General features: G+C 29.0%; 1 pseudogene; it reads right to left on the reverse strand.

Annotated features, from left to right (window-relative positions):
* Positions 1-7493: 7493 nt before the first annotated feature.
* On the reverse strand, positions 7494-10007 carry LOC131604622 (F-box/LRR-repeat protein 3-like; annotated as a pseudogene).
* Positions 10008-16160: the final 6153 nt, after the last annotated feature.

Here is a 16160-nt window from a genome sequence, read left to right on the forward strand (position 1 = left end):
ATTCGTCCAAAATTTGAATGCTTCAAATTATGAACGAGGTGGAGAATTGTGGGAATAATTAGTCAAATCTAATTATGGCAAGATACAACATTAGCAAGGAACAATAATAGGAATAACAAAGCTTATGGCTTATATGTGTTTTGTAATATGCTTCATTCATTTTATAGTATGTGGATTACTATATAAGATGAATCATTAGTTTGTAATAATATCAACAACATATACAAATTCAATCTTTCTTCTTTAGACACTTATATCTCTTCGTACAAATTCATTGTTCATGTTATACTAATTTCTTATTTAACTTTAAGAGAGTTGTATTTCATATCACTATTAGAAGTCAAAATTCCGCTGTAACTCTAACAGTTACAGTCTCACATCGCCTATGAATGGATAGAATGTTGGATTTATAAGAGAGATGATCCATTTACATAACACTTTAAAGTTTTGGGTTGAGATGTGGTGTCTCCCTCTTTCGTGGTCATGGAGCACCAATCTCATTGGTTAATGTGGTAGGCTTAGATTTATTCATGATACTAAAGATTAGATTTCTTCAGGATATAGCTTACATACATTCCTAAAAATTGAACATACTTATGATTTTTCTTACAAATAATAACAAGATTTATGATCTACCAGCATATATTTTACCGTGTTGATTGCCATAAAAATTTGTTTTTTCAAAAGCGGAGAGGGTTCGATGTAACATTCCTTCTTTTGATCCAAATATCTTATAGGTAATAAATCTTGACAAAATACAACTAGTAGCAAAGCTATGAGAATTCCAAATTGCAGTAAAGTTATACGTTAACAGGGGAAATGATAACTAGTTCAATTTTTTCAAATGACAACTTCCCTAAACATTCTTTCTCAGATCATGAACCTCTTATGTAGAGCAACAAATGTTCTACTATACTTTTCAAAAATTAATCTAGAAAATTGAGGAAAAGAACCCACTACAACCTAGAGCGAAATGGTCTTTTTTGAGAGAAATTACCAATCCCAATTATAACTTTTACGAGTTTACTAAGGATCCATTGGCTTTCCTTTCGTAACTCCAATTGGTTGGTAATTTCTTTTCTTTTTGTCGAGTTGTTTTTTCAGTTTTATTGTATAAACAGGTTAGAGAACCCTTAATTCTCCCGTTTTATCATCTTACTTAAAAAAAACTATATACTATAATGAGATGAGATGCTTATTAAGACAAAATTCTCTTACAAGAAACAAGCAGAAAATATACTAACGCATAACACTAATACCAATCTCTATGTGTTGCGTGAAAATCGGGATGAGACACCAGATGCCTTCTTTGGGCTCGGGCTCAAGAAATGATTTTTGTTTTCGGGTCACGACCAAACTTTTTATTGTTTCCAAAGTAGGAAAAGGAAAAAAGTTGCACAAACCTTAAAAGATATGCAATGCAAATAATACAAAATTAAAAGCAGTGCAAAAAAGGGGGAGAGATTCCGGGTAAGGGGTTGGTTATACGAAGGGAAGGTATTAGCACCCTACGTATCTATAGTACTCTATAGGTTTCTTTGTTATGTTTGTCTGTTTATTTCTTTCTATGCTATTGGGGAGGTTTTCTGTTGTGAGATAGGTGGGACCTAAGGTGTTTGTTTGATTATGCTCGCAAAGATCATCGCAATCTTCTGCATACATATCCCTTAGAGGGAATCAGAGAAACTGTAGCTCGAGGTCTACGGGTGCTAAGGTTTGAGTGGTTTGAGGGAGATATAAGTTTTGCTCGCCAAGGATACGACCTTGTGCCTACGTATCCTCAAAGGGATGTTGAGAAAGTTAGAGCAATCGTAATTCCCACTTATGCTAGTGGAAGCAAAGGATAAGAGACAAATGTCATCTTAATGCTCGATGTATCTAATCTATTTCATCACATACATCTGTTTGATTTTGTTTGAATCTTTTCATTATAAGACCCGGGCTGTGCCACTTATGGTTCTTAGAATGATAAAGATGTTTTGTTTAGCCAGCCTTGTGGCAAAAACAAGTTTGATTAGCCAGCCTTGTGGCAAAAAGTTTTGATGAGCCAGCCTTGGGGCAAAAAGTTTTGATGAGCCAGCCTTGTGGCAAAAACTTTTGATTAATTAGCCAGCCTTGTGGCAAAAAGAAAGTTTGATTGTGATGATATAGAAGAGATGCTCCTATCATAGAGATGATAAATGTCTAATTTCCTAGGGTATTTGATTTGGATATGGGGATGCTTTTAAGAAGCCCGTGGGTCCTTGTACGAAGCCCAAAAGGAGGCTATCCGAGGGTCCTTGCATTGTAAGCCCAAGAGGAGGCTATGGGAGGGACAATCGAGGGTCCTTGTATTGTAAGCCCAAGAGGAGGCTATGGGAGGGACAAGTCGTTTATATGAAGCCCAAGAGGAGGCATGGTATAGTTGGTTTGAGCTCTTAGAGCGATTTCACCGGGAAACCATACTCTATGTCCTAACCTAGCTAAGGGAGATTCTTTGTACGAAGCCCAATAGGAGGCTATGGGGAACCTAGTGTTGTACTAAGTTGAACAAATATATATATAACATGAACAAGTATATGAACAAATATGAACAAGTATATGAACAAACATGAACAAGTATATGAACAAGTATATATGACAAAGTGTGTGTGTACATTGGAGTTTATGAAGGAAATATACCTTTAAGGATGAACGGTTTATTAAACAAGGTTATGTACACGGGAGTTTGGACTTATACTTGGGGAGAGGCCCAATGAGTTTATTCAAAGCTATGTAAACAAATATTTACAAAGGGGGTTGGGACTTATACCTTGAGGGAGGCCCAGGAAGATTTTGAAGAAAACCCTAATTTTTGATTTGTTATTCGAGGGTTTAAATCAAATTGATTGAGGTATATAAAATATAGGCGTATATACAAAGAAATACCTAATTTTATACAAGGGAATAGGACTTATACCTTAAGGGATGCCCATGTTTTATTTTATAAAACATGGTTGATTGATTTATTAACAGACGCGAGGTTTCATCGTTTGAAAACTTTGATCGTTTGTTTTAATCGAGGATTGAAAACAGTTTGAAAGTTTGACAAAAGTCAACTTAATTAAGGTAAGGACAAAGCCTATGCCTAACTAAGACCTAAGTGATTAGGGTTTGATCACAAAATATTTACAAGTGATTAGATTTTGAAAATCAAATGAAAAAACTATTTTTTAAAGTATTAAAAACACTTAAAAATAAGTCATTTTAAGCCTAATAAAAATGCATCAAATAAATATTATTTTTGTGATTTTTTTGGACATACATAAAAGAAGTGTACAAAAAATGAAGTTAAAATGATGAGTTTTGATTGGTTAATGAATTGATTAAAGTTGTAAAGAAAAATGAAGAAAAATGGTGTTAAAAAAAGAAGGTTTGGTCCCTAAGGGTGTTGAACTCACGACCTTGAGGTTACCAACCAAAACAACAACCAACTGAGCTACGCGCGCAGCTTGTAAGTAACACACGTTCATTTAATTATATTTAAAAACGAATGTTTGAATTTTCTGAACAAAAATGGCGCCAAGAACACACCCTGATTTGATTTTTGAAAATCTTTGAAACTGGACCATTTTGATCGAGTAGATAGTCTATCTCACTCAGTTTTTCACAAGGAACATGATGATACCCTCATAATTCATTTATTTTCACTCTAAGGTTATCAATTTTCTGATGAACACGAAGAACCCTAATTCTATGATTCAATCTAAAATCATGTATGATTGATGAATTATGAAATTGATTGAGGGTTAATGATCAGTGATAGTGCAGAAACAAGATAGCAAAGCAATATTTCATTTATGATGCATGAATGGTAGAGTTTAAAGTTCAAAGCACTTACCTCAAAAGTTTGCAAAACTGGAAATTGAATTCGTGCATGGAGGTGTTACAGATGTTGTTTCTTGATCTGGACAGCTTCAATGATGATTATGGAACATGTTTGAATGCTTGGAATGAACTGAAAACTCCTGGATCAAGAGGTGGAACCCGATCTGCAGTAGAGCCAAGTGAGGATTGAGCTTGATGATTCTGGGGTTACAGGCTATATGTGATTTATTGGATAGTTCATATGTGATATATGGATGATGTTTGGAGTGTTAGTTTGGACAGAAATGAGCTAGAATGGAATTTGGCATGATAAGGCTCAATATGTGTTCATATGGATGTGAGGTAGTGATTTTGAGATTTGAGGTGTTTTGGGGTGTGTGAGTGGATCAAACACTTCCCAAATGATGTTTAGAAGTTGTTAGAACCATCACTTTGGTCAGAACTTGCAAGGTTTGAAGATTGCAATTCTTCCTCCTTTGAAACTCATGAAACTTGCAACTTAAGAAAGAAAGAGAAAACCAATGCTTGGAAAGGTTTTGGTGTGATTTTGAATGAAGTTTGGACCTCTATTTATAGGCCAAGAATTCTGAACTCCAAGCTTTGCAAGTTGAGATATCTTTGGTGATTTGACATTAGGAGATAAAATGGAATCTTTCACATTTAATGCATAAGGTTAAAAACCTAAACCATGGTTAAAAATCTCAAGTGCTTCCTATCTTCTTCCAATCTTATCTCAAGTGGTAAATATCTTGCATTGATTACTTGTTTATGTCATTGCTTGCATCATTTGCCAAAAAGTGTTCATAATTTGTGAAAATGGCTTGAAATTTTAAGCATTATGGCCACTAATGTCAAAATTCAAAACCATAGCTCCACTCCATAATTTTTCATGATCTTGGTCATTTTGGAAAGCTCTTGTTAGGTAATTCAAATCCCTAGTTGAAAGCTTCCTCAAGATCCTTAAGGAAATGGGTGAAAAAGATCCATGAAGTTTGGAAAAAATGAAGTTTTCCATGAATTTTGCAAAAAGTACCAACTTTGAAGCTCCATATCTCTTAAATGGTTGATCTCTTGCAAAACAATTATATGTGACAAAGTTGTTCATTGGATCAAAATCTATAACTTTCATGTTGGAAGTTTTTTTCAGTTTGTAGGTGAGATTTTGAGATATTCCCTTCCAAAGTTTGGAAAAAACCCTTGAAAACACTTAGAAAATTTTCTAAGTATGAAAAGTCAAACTTTTGACTTTTTGATTCTTGATTTATTTTCTTGATTTTTCTTGATCAAATATATTGATGGTTTAAAACTTCAAGAGTCATGGTTGACCAAATTTTCCAAAAAGTCAATGGTGATCTTGTACAGTTGACTTTTTCAGGTGAATCGCGTTTTTGGAGATTTCAAGTGAATTAAGCTATCCTCACCAAATGAATGGTATGAATGGATCATATTGAGTTATTGGAGGATCTTGAGCCATGTTTTGAGTTGTGGCACCATGTCCTGATTAAAAAGTCAGTTGTTCAGGTGAATTAGGTTAAAAACCCTAATTGTGGGCCAGATGAAATTGATGACTATGGCTCTTGAATTGAAGTACAATTTCCATTGGATATTGACATAGGGATTATTTGAGGATTATTGAACCCTTTGAGTGATTCCATGGATCTTTTTAAGGTTTCCCAAATGTGATCCCTGATTTCAGTCCCTGATAGGTTCAAAACCCTAGTCTGATGACTTGAAATTTCACTGTTGATCAATCCTTGTGTGGGAGATGTCTCGAGCCAATAGATTAGGTCAAGATTATGCATTTTGGTTCTTTAGGTCATGTCCCAAGCCAATAGGTCAAATCCTGAGCAAAAGTCAGGAGTATGCTGTCTTCAGTCAAAACCCTAATTTGGTTGATTCAAGGCCTTTGAGCTTGTTGAAATGAATCTTTGAGGACCAAATGTTGATTGTTGATGAAGATGGTTCATTTGAGATGGAGGGAGAACAAAACCTTAATTGATTGTTACTCGTACTGATGAGTGATTTCCTGATTAAACCCTGCTGAGTCACAAGTAGCAAACACAAGCTATGTAGTTTGTTAGTGATGCAAATGATGCACATGATATGATATGATGTGGTATCTTAGGTCAAAAATTGGGGTATGACACTATCAAAAGTCTTAAGCACTTTTTTCTTCTACCTACTTCTAACCAAAAGGGTTGGGCTTATATATATGAAAGATCACAAGATAAGTATGTCTCATGAACCTTGCCTCCTTCAAAATTGGGAAACCTTTGGACATGCCTAACCTCTATACAAAATTAGATAAGTCACCGATTGACAATATTATTAAAATTAACCAAATGGTCTTCTCAATAATTAAAACATATCATACTCGATTTCAAGAAGAGAATGACATTATGACAACTGAATAAAAAATGCAACACATTATCATTAGAAGTATAAATAAATCTGCGAGAGATTGTATTATACGAACTAAATAATGAACTTGGTTTCAAAACTAATCAACGTGAAAACAATAAGATAATTTGTTCAAACGAATTAGAGATGATAAAGCAAATACTGCAACAAATCAAAGCAAAACCTTGTAACATATCACGTCACATACATATTAAACAGTAACAATATGTAGAAAGTGTTTAACTTTCACAATGTATTGTGTACGCATTTGTATTCAAAGATTAAATTCATTAATCAAATAATTACAAAAATAAAAATGCAAAGTTTATTAGTTTCTTTGGATGTTCCACACAATCTGAGCGCCGCTTTCAAAGCCAACTCTTTATTTAAATCTTCACCATAGAAGAATTTACAGCTACACAAAAATGAAAAAAGAAATGGAAAAAATGCAAGCAATTAAATAATTTTTATTACTTTATCATTATCTTTTGAAATTTAAAATACTCGTATTTAATTATTTTTATTTTAAAAAATTTTAAAATTTGATAAATAACACGTAAAAAAATTATTCAAAAATTTAAATGTTAAAGAGTAATTAAATAATTTTCAAAATTTTAAAAAATATCAAGACTAAAATTGAATGCATAAAAAAATTTGTAAGAACTAAAATATAATAATTTTTCAATAGAAATTAAAAATAAAATTTAAGACATTTATCAGACCTTAAATAATTTTTTGAAATTTCAATGTTGATACTAGTCCGTAGAATATATGTACCACTTAAATGATATGGTCCTTGCTATCATTATTAACAATGTATTACATAAATCATACCAAAAACTTATGATTCCAAGAATTCATAATTGTAGGAAAGATGGAACAACAAAACTACATAAAGTAATTGAATAATTGAGGCATTAAAATAAGTATGGACTACTTATTCTCCATAAAATGTATCATGAAGTTTTAACTTTAGCAACTCCTTTTTAACCCATAACTATAGCATTTGTAAAATATAAAACTAACATATGGACCATAGCAATTTTTTTTTTAAATTTAAAAGATAAAAGTATATGATCTTTTTGCTTTACTTAAGAGAGTGAAAAAAAGTTAAATCTTCTTTGCCTCGATAGCTTCATATTTCAAACAAAACAAAACAAAAATTATTGGATGAACCTCTACCCTCTTCTGCGTATCTAAATTTGTAGTGTTCTCTGACAGTTGCTTTTTCTCCTTTTCTTAGCATTTTAAACTGTATCATAAAAGAAAAAGTTATGTTTATTCTTTTAGATAAGTATAAAAAAAATCAAAAAATAAATGCATTTAAGCATGTTGAGAGTTAGTGAACATACAACCAGTATATTAGATGTTTTCCTAGTTTGCAATAAGGATACCATTTTAGAAAGATTCTAAAGTCTCACATTAGTTAGAGATAGAGCATTGAAAGAGTTTATATAGAATGACACTCTTCATCTTACCAACCGATTTTGTAAGAAAGAGTTAGGTCAAACTCAAATATGGTATCAGAACCTATCGATCGGACTATGGGCTGTCCACCGTTAATATCCACGCACCAAGCCCAAAAGAATGCTGGGCGTGAGGGGGTGTATTAGGAAGATCCTAAAGTCCCACATTAGTTGGAGATAGAGCATTGAAAGAGTTTATATAGAGTGACACTCCTTACCTTACCAATCGGTTTTATAAGGATGAGTTAGGTCAAACTCTAATGTACAATCCCAACTTACGTAGACACAGAAAACCCAGATGAGTAAAATAGCATATGAGAAAAAAGTGCAAGTGTGTTGCAGAAAGTATGTAAAATCATGTTGCTAATTAGGAATACCATAAGTATGACACGAAAATCTTATAAAAGTAAATATATAAAAGTAAATATAATGTAGAAGTAAAATAAAAAAGAATCTTACGTTTAAGAGTTTGAACTTCGGTAGACCACTTTGAGAATGCTAGGAAACAAGACATCCATGACGCGAGAAGAGTTTCATCTTTCTTTCACTGAAACGAAAACGTGGTGGAGCAATTATCTTTCTTAAAGATATGCTTGAATATAATATCGATGAAATATTGGCACGCACTTTATCACAACCCTGTAGATTGATCTCTCTCAATTGTGTGCAATTTTCTACCACATGTTTCACTCCTTTCTCTGTGACGCAATCACAATTTTCAAGGTATAATTGCAAAAGGCCAAAACAACCCTTTGAGATCACATAAAGTGTTTCATCATCAACCCTTGTAAGTGACAAATTCAACACCTCCAATTTTGAAACTTCAAAGTTCATTCCAACAAGTAGCTTCATTGTTGAACAATTGGATATGTTCAAATGTCTAATGTTACCAAATCCCTTTAAAACTTGACCGATACCTTGGTCGGATATAAATTGACAAGAATTCAAATCAAGCAGCTGCAAACTAGGGAAAATGGAAGAAAACATTATGACAGTTTCATCTCTTAATTCTGGACAATGATCCAAATAGAGAGACTTTAGTTGATAGTTTACAATAGAATCCATCAAAGAACTAGAATTCTCTACACTCTCTTTTCCTATAGATGTCCATTCCATTTTGATCTCAATAAGTGAAGGACAATTTCTAATGAGTGAAAACAAGGCAACTTCTGTTAGCATGTTACATTGACTAAGGTTTATAGACACCAAATCACCCAAAAACAAACATAACTCAATGACATGTTGATCATTTAGAAAATCAGCCTTTTGAAGATCCAAATATTGTATACCTTGACACTTGGATAACAAACAAAAAATTCCTGCATAACTATAACCGTCACAATTATGGAGGAAAAGCTTGGTCAAAGGAATACCCTCCCTTGCTATAGAGGACAACAACTCATCTGATATTTTCCAAGCGAATAAATCAAGAGAAGTCAAACTCTTTAAACTTACCAATGAGGCAATGAAATGTGAAGTAAAATTCTCAAAAGATGTCGTACTCTTAGAATTCGAATTGGATAAAGACCTCAATGTTGGTCTTTGGAGGACAATAGAAGCCATCTTCAGGATTCTACAGTAGTCAATAATGGTAGCCTCTTCGAGAAACTTACAGTTCTTGAATAAGTAAAAGACTGATAATTGAAAGAAAACATTATCATGAGAGAGATTAACTTTGCGGATTCTAGAAAGTGCCAATGAAAGAGCCGTTGCAGAGAGAAATATGGAGTTTCGATCAAATTTGAACTCCCTAGGGTTACTGAGGTCAAGTTCCTCAAGGAAACGGAAGCGATCGGCAATGAATAACATGTCGGTTTCATACAGAGTACCAATGTTGGAACATACGAGACATGTCAAAGTTGTAATTTTTTTGGAGAAAGCTCGCAATCCCTTTGCTGGAATTTTGAGTTGATTGGAGAGATTGAGTGATGTGATGTTCAATTGAAAACGAGATATTTGGATAAGAACAGGGTTGAGGTCACCATAGTAGGAGGATAGGTTGAGGGAGGCGATGTTGGAGAATCTACGGAAGAGGGTATAAAAGAGTTGGCATGTTGGATTATAGATCGTGAGAGATGATCGAAGATGATTTGTGATGGAGAGTAACTGTTTGGATACCATGGAAACAGACTTCAAATGAATGTAGCGACGATGGTTGTCGATGGTGTCATGGTTGATAAGGAATTTGAAGATACGTTCCCAACATTCATCTGGTAAATAATGATTTGTTGAAAGCATATCTAATGTTTTGCTCCTAGTTTGTGTCGAGGTAGAATAAGAAGAAGCCATAGCCATCACTGATTTTGATCTTAGAGGCTTTCTTTTTCTTTTCATATTGAAGAATTCAATGATGTCTCGATGAGTGTGAGTGGGAATATTTGGGGAATTAGGTCAAATACAAGTTTTGAGAACTGAACATTTGATTTTGGATTTTTCGAATTTGGATTATACTCAAATTGAACTTTCTTTTTAATTATTTTTAAGGTAAATACTTTGAATAAAATGAATTTGGTAGGATTTCCATCTATTATAATTTTATTTTAATTATTTTTATGGTGAATACTTTGAATCCATTGAATTCAGTAAAATACTCATCCATTATCATTCGTTTTTAATTATTTTTATGGTGAATACTCTTCTGAACCCATTAAATTTGGTAGGATACCCATCTATTATCATTCATATTTAATTATTTTTATAGTGAATAATCTGAATCCATTGAATTTGGTAGGATACCCACTATTATGATTAGTTTTTAATTATTTTTATGATGAATATTCTGAATCAATTGAATTTGGCAGAATACCACCCATTATCATTAGTTTTTAATTATTTTTATAGTAAATACTCTGAATTTATTGAATTTGATTAGGGATGGGAATAGGCCAGGCCGGCCTACAGGGGCCTATAGCCTTACCTATTTAAGGTCAGGGTAGGCCAGGCCAAACCAGACTTATTTGATAAAAAGTCAGGCCGGACCTATTTGATAAAAAGTCAGGCTTAGGCTTTTTTTAAAAGCCTATTTAATTACATAGGCCAGACTTAAGCTATTAAAAAAGCCTATGAAGCCTTATAGGCCGACCTATATTTTTATATATATATTAAAAATAGTCTAAATAGGTTGGCCTATATATGCACATATATTAGAAAAAAATGCTAAATAGGTTGGTCTATATATGCATATAAATTAGAAAAATGTTAAATAGATCGACCTAAATATTCATATATAGGCCGACTTATAAGGCTTCTTAAGTAATATGAATTAATTAAAAACTTTAATGAGAAATAGACTTTTAAATAGGCTTTCAAGTTAGGTCAGACTTTTAAAAATATCGGGTCAGGCTGAAAAAAAGAGTCCATAGTAGGCCATAGACCAGACTCTTATAAGTTTATTGTAGGTTAGGATCAGGCTTTATGAAATCTAACCCAGCCTAGCCTATTCCCACCCCTAAATTTGATAGGATACCCACCCATTATTATTTGTTTTTAATTATTTTTCCATTGAATTTGGTAGCATACCCACACATTATCATTTGTTTTTAATTATTTTTATGGTGAATACTTTGAATCCATTGAATTTAATAGGATACTCACCCATTATTATTTGTTTTTAATTATTTTTTATGGTGAATACTATGAACCCATTGAATTTGATAGGATACTCATTCATTATCATTCGTTAGATTCGTTAGATTGTGACCTACGTGATGCGCGGCTGTGTGCATACTTAAGAAGTTATATATCATTTATTTTTATGTTTATATTTTTAGAAATCATGTATCAGTTAAATTTTGATAAATAAAAGTAATAGTATACATTATTTTTCATATATCACTTTTTAATATAAATTTAATAGTAAATGAAGTTAAAAAATTATTAAGAATATTAGTTAGTCGCTATAAAAATTATCAATAATATTAGTTGGAAGTAATAAAAATTAAAAAAATATTTGAAAGGTGAGATTGAGAAATATGAGGAGTTCGGAAAAAAATAGAAAAATATTTTAGTAATTCATTTATTCAACTATTTTATTTTAAAAAATTCAAATTTTAAGATGAATTAATAAAATTGTGACAAAATAGTTTTTGTATATAATAATTTATTAGGAATGTAAAACAAATTACATTAAAATTTTATTTTGTGAAGAAACAATTCAATATAACAATGTACTTTTTTTTAATAAATTAAATTATTATTTATAGTTGTTGAATAAATTATCTACTTATTCTATGTTCTTATGCCTATATATTTAGTTTTATTTATATTATTAATATTTATTAACATATAATCAAGAAAATTTTGTTCATGTATCAACCGAATTAAAAAGACTTTTATTATCCGAGTTTTAATTTAGATATCAAATTGAGTTTATAATTCTTGTACTAATATTCTAATAGATTATAACCAAAAAATAAATATTTAAAAGATTGACATACGTGTTTTTTTTCTATAAATTATAAAATTAAAAATATTTTAATAAATACATGTGTACCATAAATTGATTTTTTTTATTAAAGTAATAATTATAATAAATATTTTTATAAATCATTCATTATATAATTAATAGTCTTATAATTATTTTAATATGAAAATTTGTATAAAGTAAAGATAATGAAATTTTTTTGAAACCGAAGTAAAATAAAAAATATTGAGATGTAAATTAGAATGACTACTAAATAACTAAAAATAGAAAAAGTAGTTAATTAAAAAAATAAAATATGTTTTTGAAAATTTACGTAAGTTTGATTGTCTCTTGAAAGTCATCATATCATTATATATGTTGATTATTTTGCATGTACATGTAAATGTAAATTTCTGTTTCTATTTGATTTTATTATTAAATTGATCAATTACAGTTCAAGATGTTTGATATGGATATAACACCATATTTAGATTCCAACTTTGCTATGTAATATATTTTAGGGTTAATGAACATTTTGGTCCCTCTAAATATTGCATATTTCATTTTTAATCCCTCTAAAATTTTCCTTTAAGAAATCGTCCCTTCAAAAATTTTCGTCTAAACTATTGGTCCCTAACGTCAAATTTGCTAGAAATTAGCTACGACTTTAGCCACCGATTAGCTACGAAATTTGAGGTTAGGGACCAATAGTTCGGAAGAAAAATTTTGAAGGGACGATTTCTTGAAGGAAAATTTTGGAGGGACTAAAAACGAAATTTGAAATATTTAAAGGGACGAAAAATTTCATTAACCCTATATTTTAATAAGAAAAGAATATTATGATAATTGCAAGTAAAATAATTAAAATCTCAATCCACTTTTATGTGATAGAGTAAAATATTGAATTTAATACATATCAAAATGAAATAATAATGATTATATTACAAATAAAAATTATATTGATACTTAAGTAAATCATTATAAAAGAGTGTGTCTAAAATATTCAGTAAATTAATATAATATAGTAAGTTGAGTCATTAACCTAAAATATTAAATTTATGAGAAAAATAAAAAAAAAGAATTAAATTACATTATAAAATTAAAGAGTCCGCGTATTCTTTATCATTATTTTTTAATTAAAAAATGTATACATAACTCTTGTAATAGTAATTGAAGACACAAAAATGATTAGTAATACTAATTGAGAGTTAAAAAAAATAATAGAAATGTGAGAAAAAGGTACAGTCCTTGTTAAACAATCTTTCCCATATATATTGTTGTTGATATGCAATGAAAAAAAACTTCATATTAGATTCTATAATGCAACTATTATTCATAATATTGACACTTAATGTTAAAAAATAAATAAGAGTATAGAGCTTACAATGAAAGTTTTACAAAACACCGCAATAATTAAAAATTACAAAGAAAGGACAATGAATAAAAAGAAAAGTGGTTGATATAATTTAATATATATTTAGTTGCATGATGGTAAAGAAAAAAAAAATTTAAAATCTATATAAAAAGAGTCGTGTGAGTGAAGATAAATAGTTAAGAAAATAGACAAATAATTGAAAGAGTGATAATATATTAATAATAATTAAAATTATAAAATTAATAAAACAAATGCTTTAAAATATATTAAATAGAAATTTCGAGGACTTTTTAAGGTTTCATAATAACTAGACGTATACCCGTGCGATGCACGGATAATTATAATAATTTAATTTAATGATTTAAAATATATTATTTAAAAAAAGAAAAAAAAAGATATATATTGGTCGAATAAAATAATTTTACATTGTCAACTAATCAATGCATGTATTGTATTTTATTAAGTCACAAAAATATTTTTAAATTAGTTGTGTATCGTAACTAAATAGTGAATCTCTATAATTTAACAATCTATTAATTTTTTTTATATCTAATAATATATATATATATATATATATATATATATATATATATATATATATATATATATATATATATATATATATATATTAATTATATTTGTAGAGATTTGAATAGTTGTCCTATGAATTGTTATCAATCAACATACAAAAATTTTGTAATAAAAATAATAGTTGAATTTAATAATTTTTATTTTAATTACTTATTAATAAATTTTATATATATGATTGAGAAAAATCAATGGTAATGATGAGGAGTAAGTCTTGATAACTTACTCTTGAAATAAGAATATCCCTCCATATATATATATATATATATATATATATATATATATATATATATATATATATATATATATATATATATATATATATATTATATAAAATTTTAATCCACCCTCTTTCACAATTCAACATTTTTAATGATATTATTACTAAAAAAAAGTAGATATTTGTGATCCTTCAATGTCTATAATTTAGTATAACAAATAAAATTTAGAAGAGAAGAAAATAGAAACCGAAAAAAAAAGAAGGTATGTGATACTAAATAAGGATGTGATTAGGTTATGTCAAATAATACAATTGTAATGTGAAATGAAAAAATTAAAATAAAATAAATGGGAGATTAGTCGTAAGACATAGTCCAATAAAAAACAAAACAAATTTAAATTATAAGAAAAAGAAAGTATTGATCTAATGAACATGCGATAGAAAATATTACGTTATTATTTAGCATCACATTGAAAATGATCAAGAATAAGTGACAAAAATAAAAAATAAGAAATGTTTACAATAGCTATGTGTATTTAGGAATAGATCACTCAGTTTTTTTTACTCTTCTCACAACAACACCATCCATGATAAATATTATAACTTATCTACGAAGCACTTGCAAAAAAAATAAAATCAATCATGCTTCAAAAATCAAATGAACTTCATAAAACATCTTCCTAAGATAATTATTTTTTTTAATCAACCACAAACTCGAAAGCTAGAATTCAATAGAAAAAAAATAAGGTTAGAATTTAAACTTGTACACAACTTCAATTAAAAAAGCAAGCGTAGAAGAAACGAATATAATCGAGATCTTGCAAAATAGAGAAATGAGACTTTCAATATGAAAAATGCAAAATAACTAAATAGGAAAGATGGATTTTGAAGATGTTAAACATTTAGTATCAAAGTCATTTATATATGTGTAATGTTCTTTATTGTAGTCGCAGTTTGTGTGGTAGTTTACTACGTGGAACATTTACATGAAATGTTAAAATTAAAAAATAAATAAAAATATTAAAATTTAAAACCACGATGAGTTAGTGGAGGTTGAATTACTGAGAATTATTGAAAATAAAATAATGAGACATTTACATGAAATATTAAAATTAAAAAACAAATAAAAATATTAAAATTTAAAACCACGATGGGTGGAAACATGGTGAGTGATTTATGTTTTATTTTTTATTAAATTAATTAATTGATTATTTATGACGAAGTGGTGAGTGATTTATGTTTTATTTTTGTTATTTATTTATTAAATAGTATAATTTATTAAATTAATTTATTATTTATTTATTAAATAGTATTATATTTATTATTAAATAGTATGATTTATTTATTAAATTAATTTATAATAGATTTTGGCGGGAAAATTTTGGAGGGAAGTTGTAGGATTCTAATTTAGTATGATAATAATAAAAATAATAATAATAATGATTAATTATTATTATTAACAATTATTAAAGTTAAGGGGAAAATGTTTTAAAAGTTACATTGTTGTTAAATTGAGAAATTTATAGAAATGACAAGTATTTTTAAAGATATTAAAGTGAAAATTAAAGGCTTCGTATAAAAAATGGATAAAATTTTAAAAAATATGTTTAAAAAATAGGGGCTTGTTAGATTTGATCTTTATTTTTCATAATTCTTAAAATAATATTAAGAATTAAACATAAAATTAAGAAACATTAAATTTCTTAAAAAATAGAAACTTGAAATGCAGAAATTAGAGAATTTTTTATAGAGAATTTTTTAATAATGTCTTATTAAGACACACTATTTTTTTATTATATAAAATTATAAAAGCTAATAAAAATATTTTAAAGTTACATTATTATTATTATTATTATTATTATT

Source organism: Vicia villosa, linkage group LG5 (assembly GCF_029867415.1).
Source record: "Vicia villosa cultivar HV-30 ecotype Madison, WI linkage group LG5, Vvil1.0, whole genome shotgun sequence".
In the NCBI taxonomy this organism is placed as follows: domain Eukaryota; kingdom Viridiplantae; phylum Streptophyta; class Magnoliopsida; order Fabales; family Fabaceae; genus Vicia; species Vicia villosa.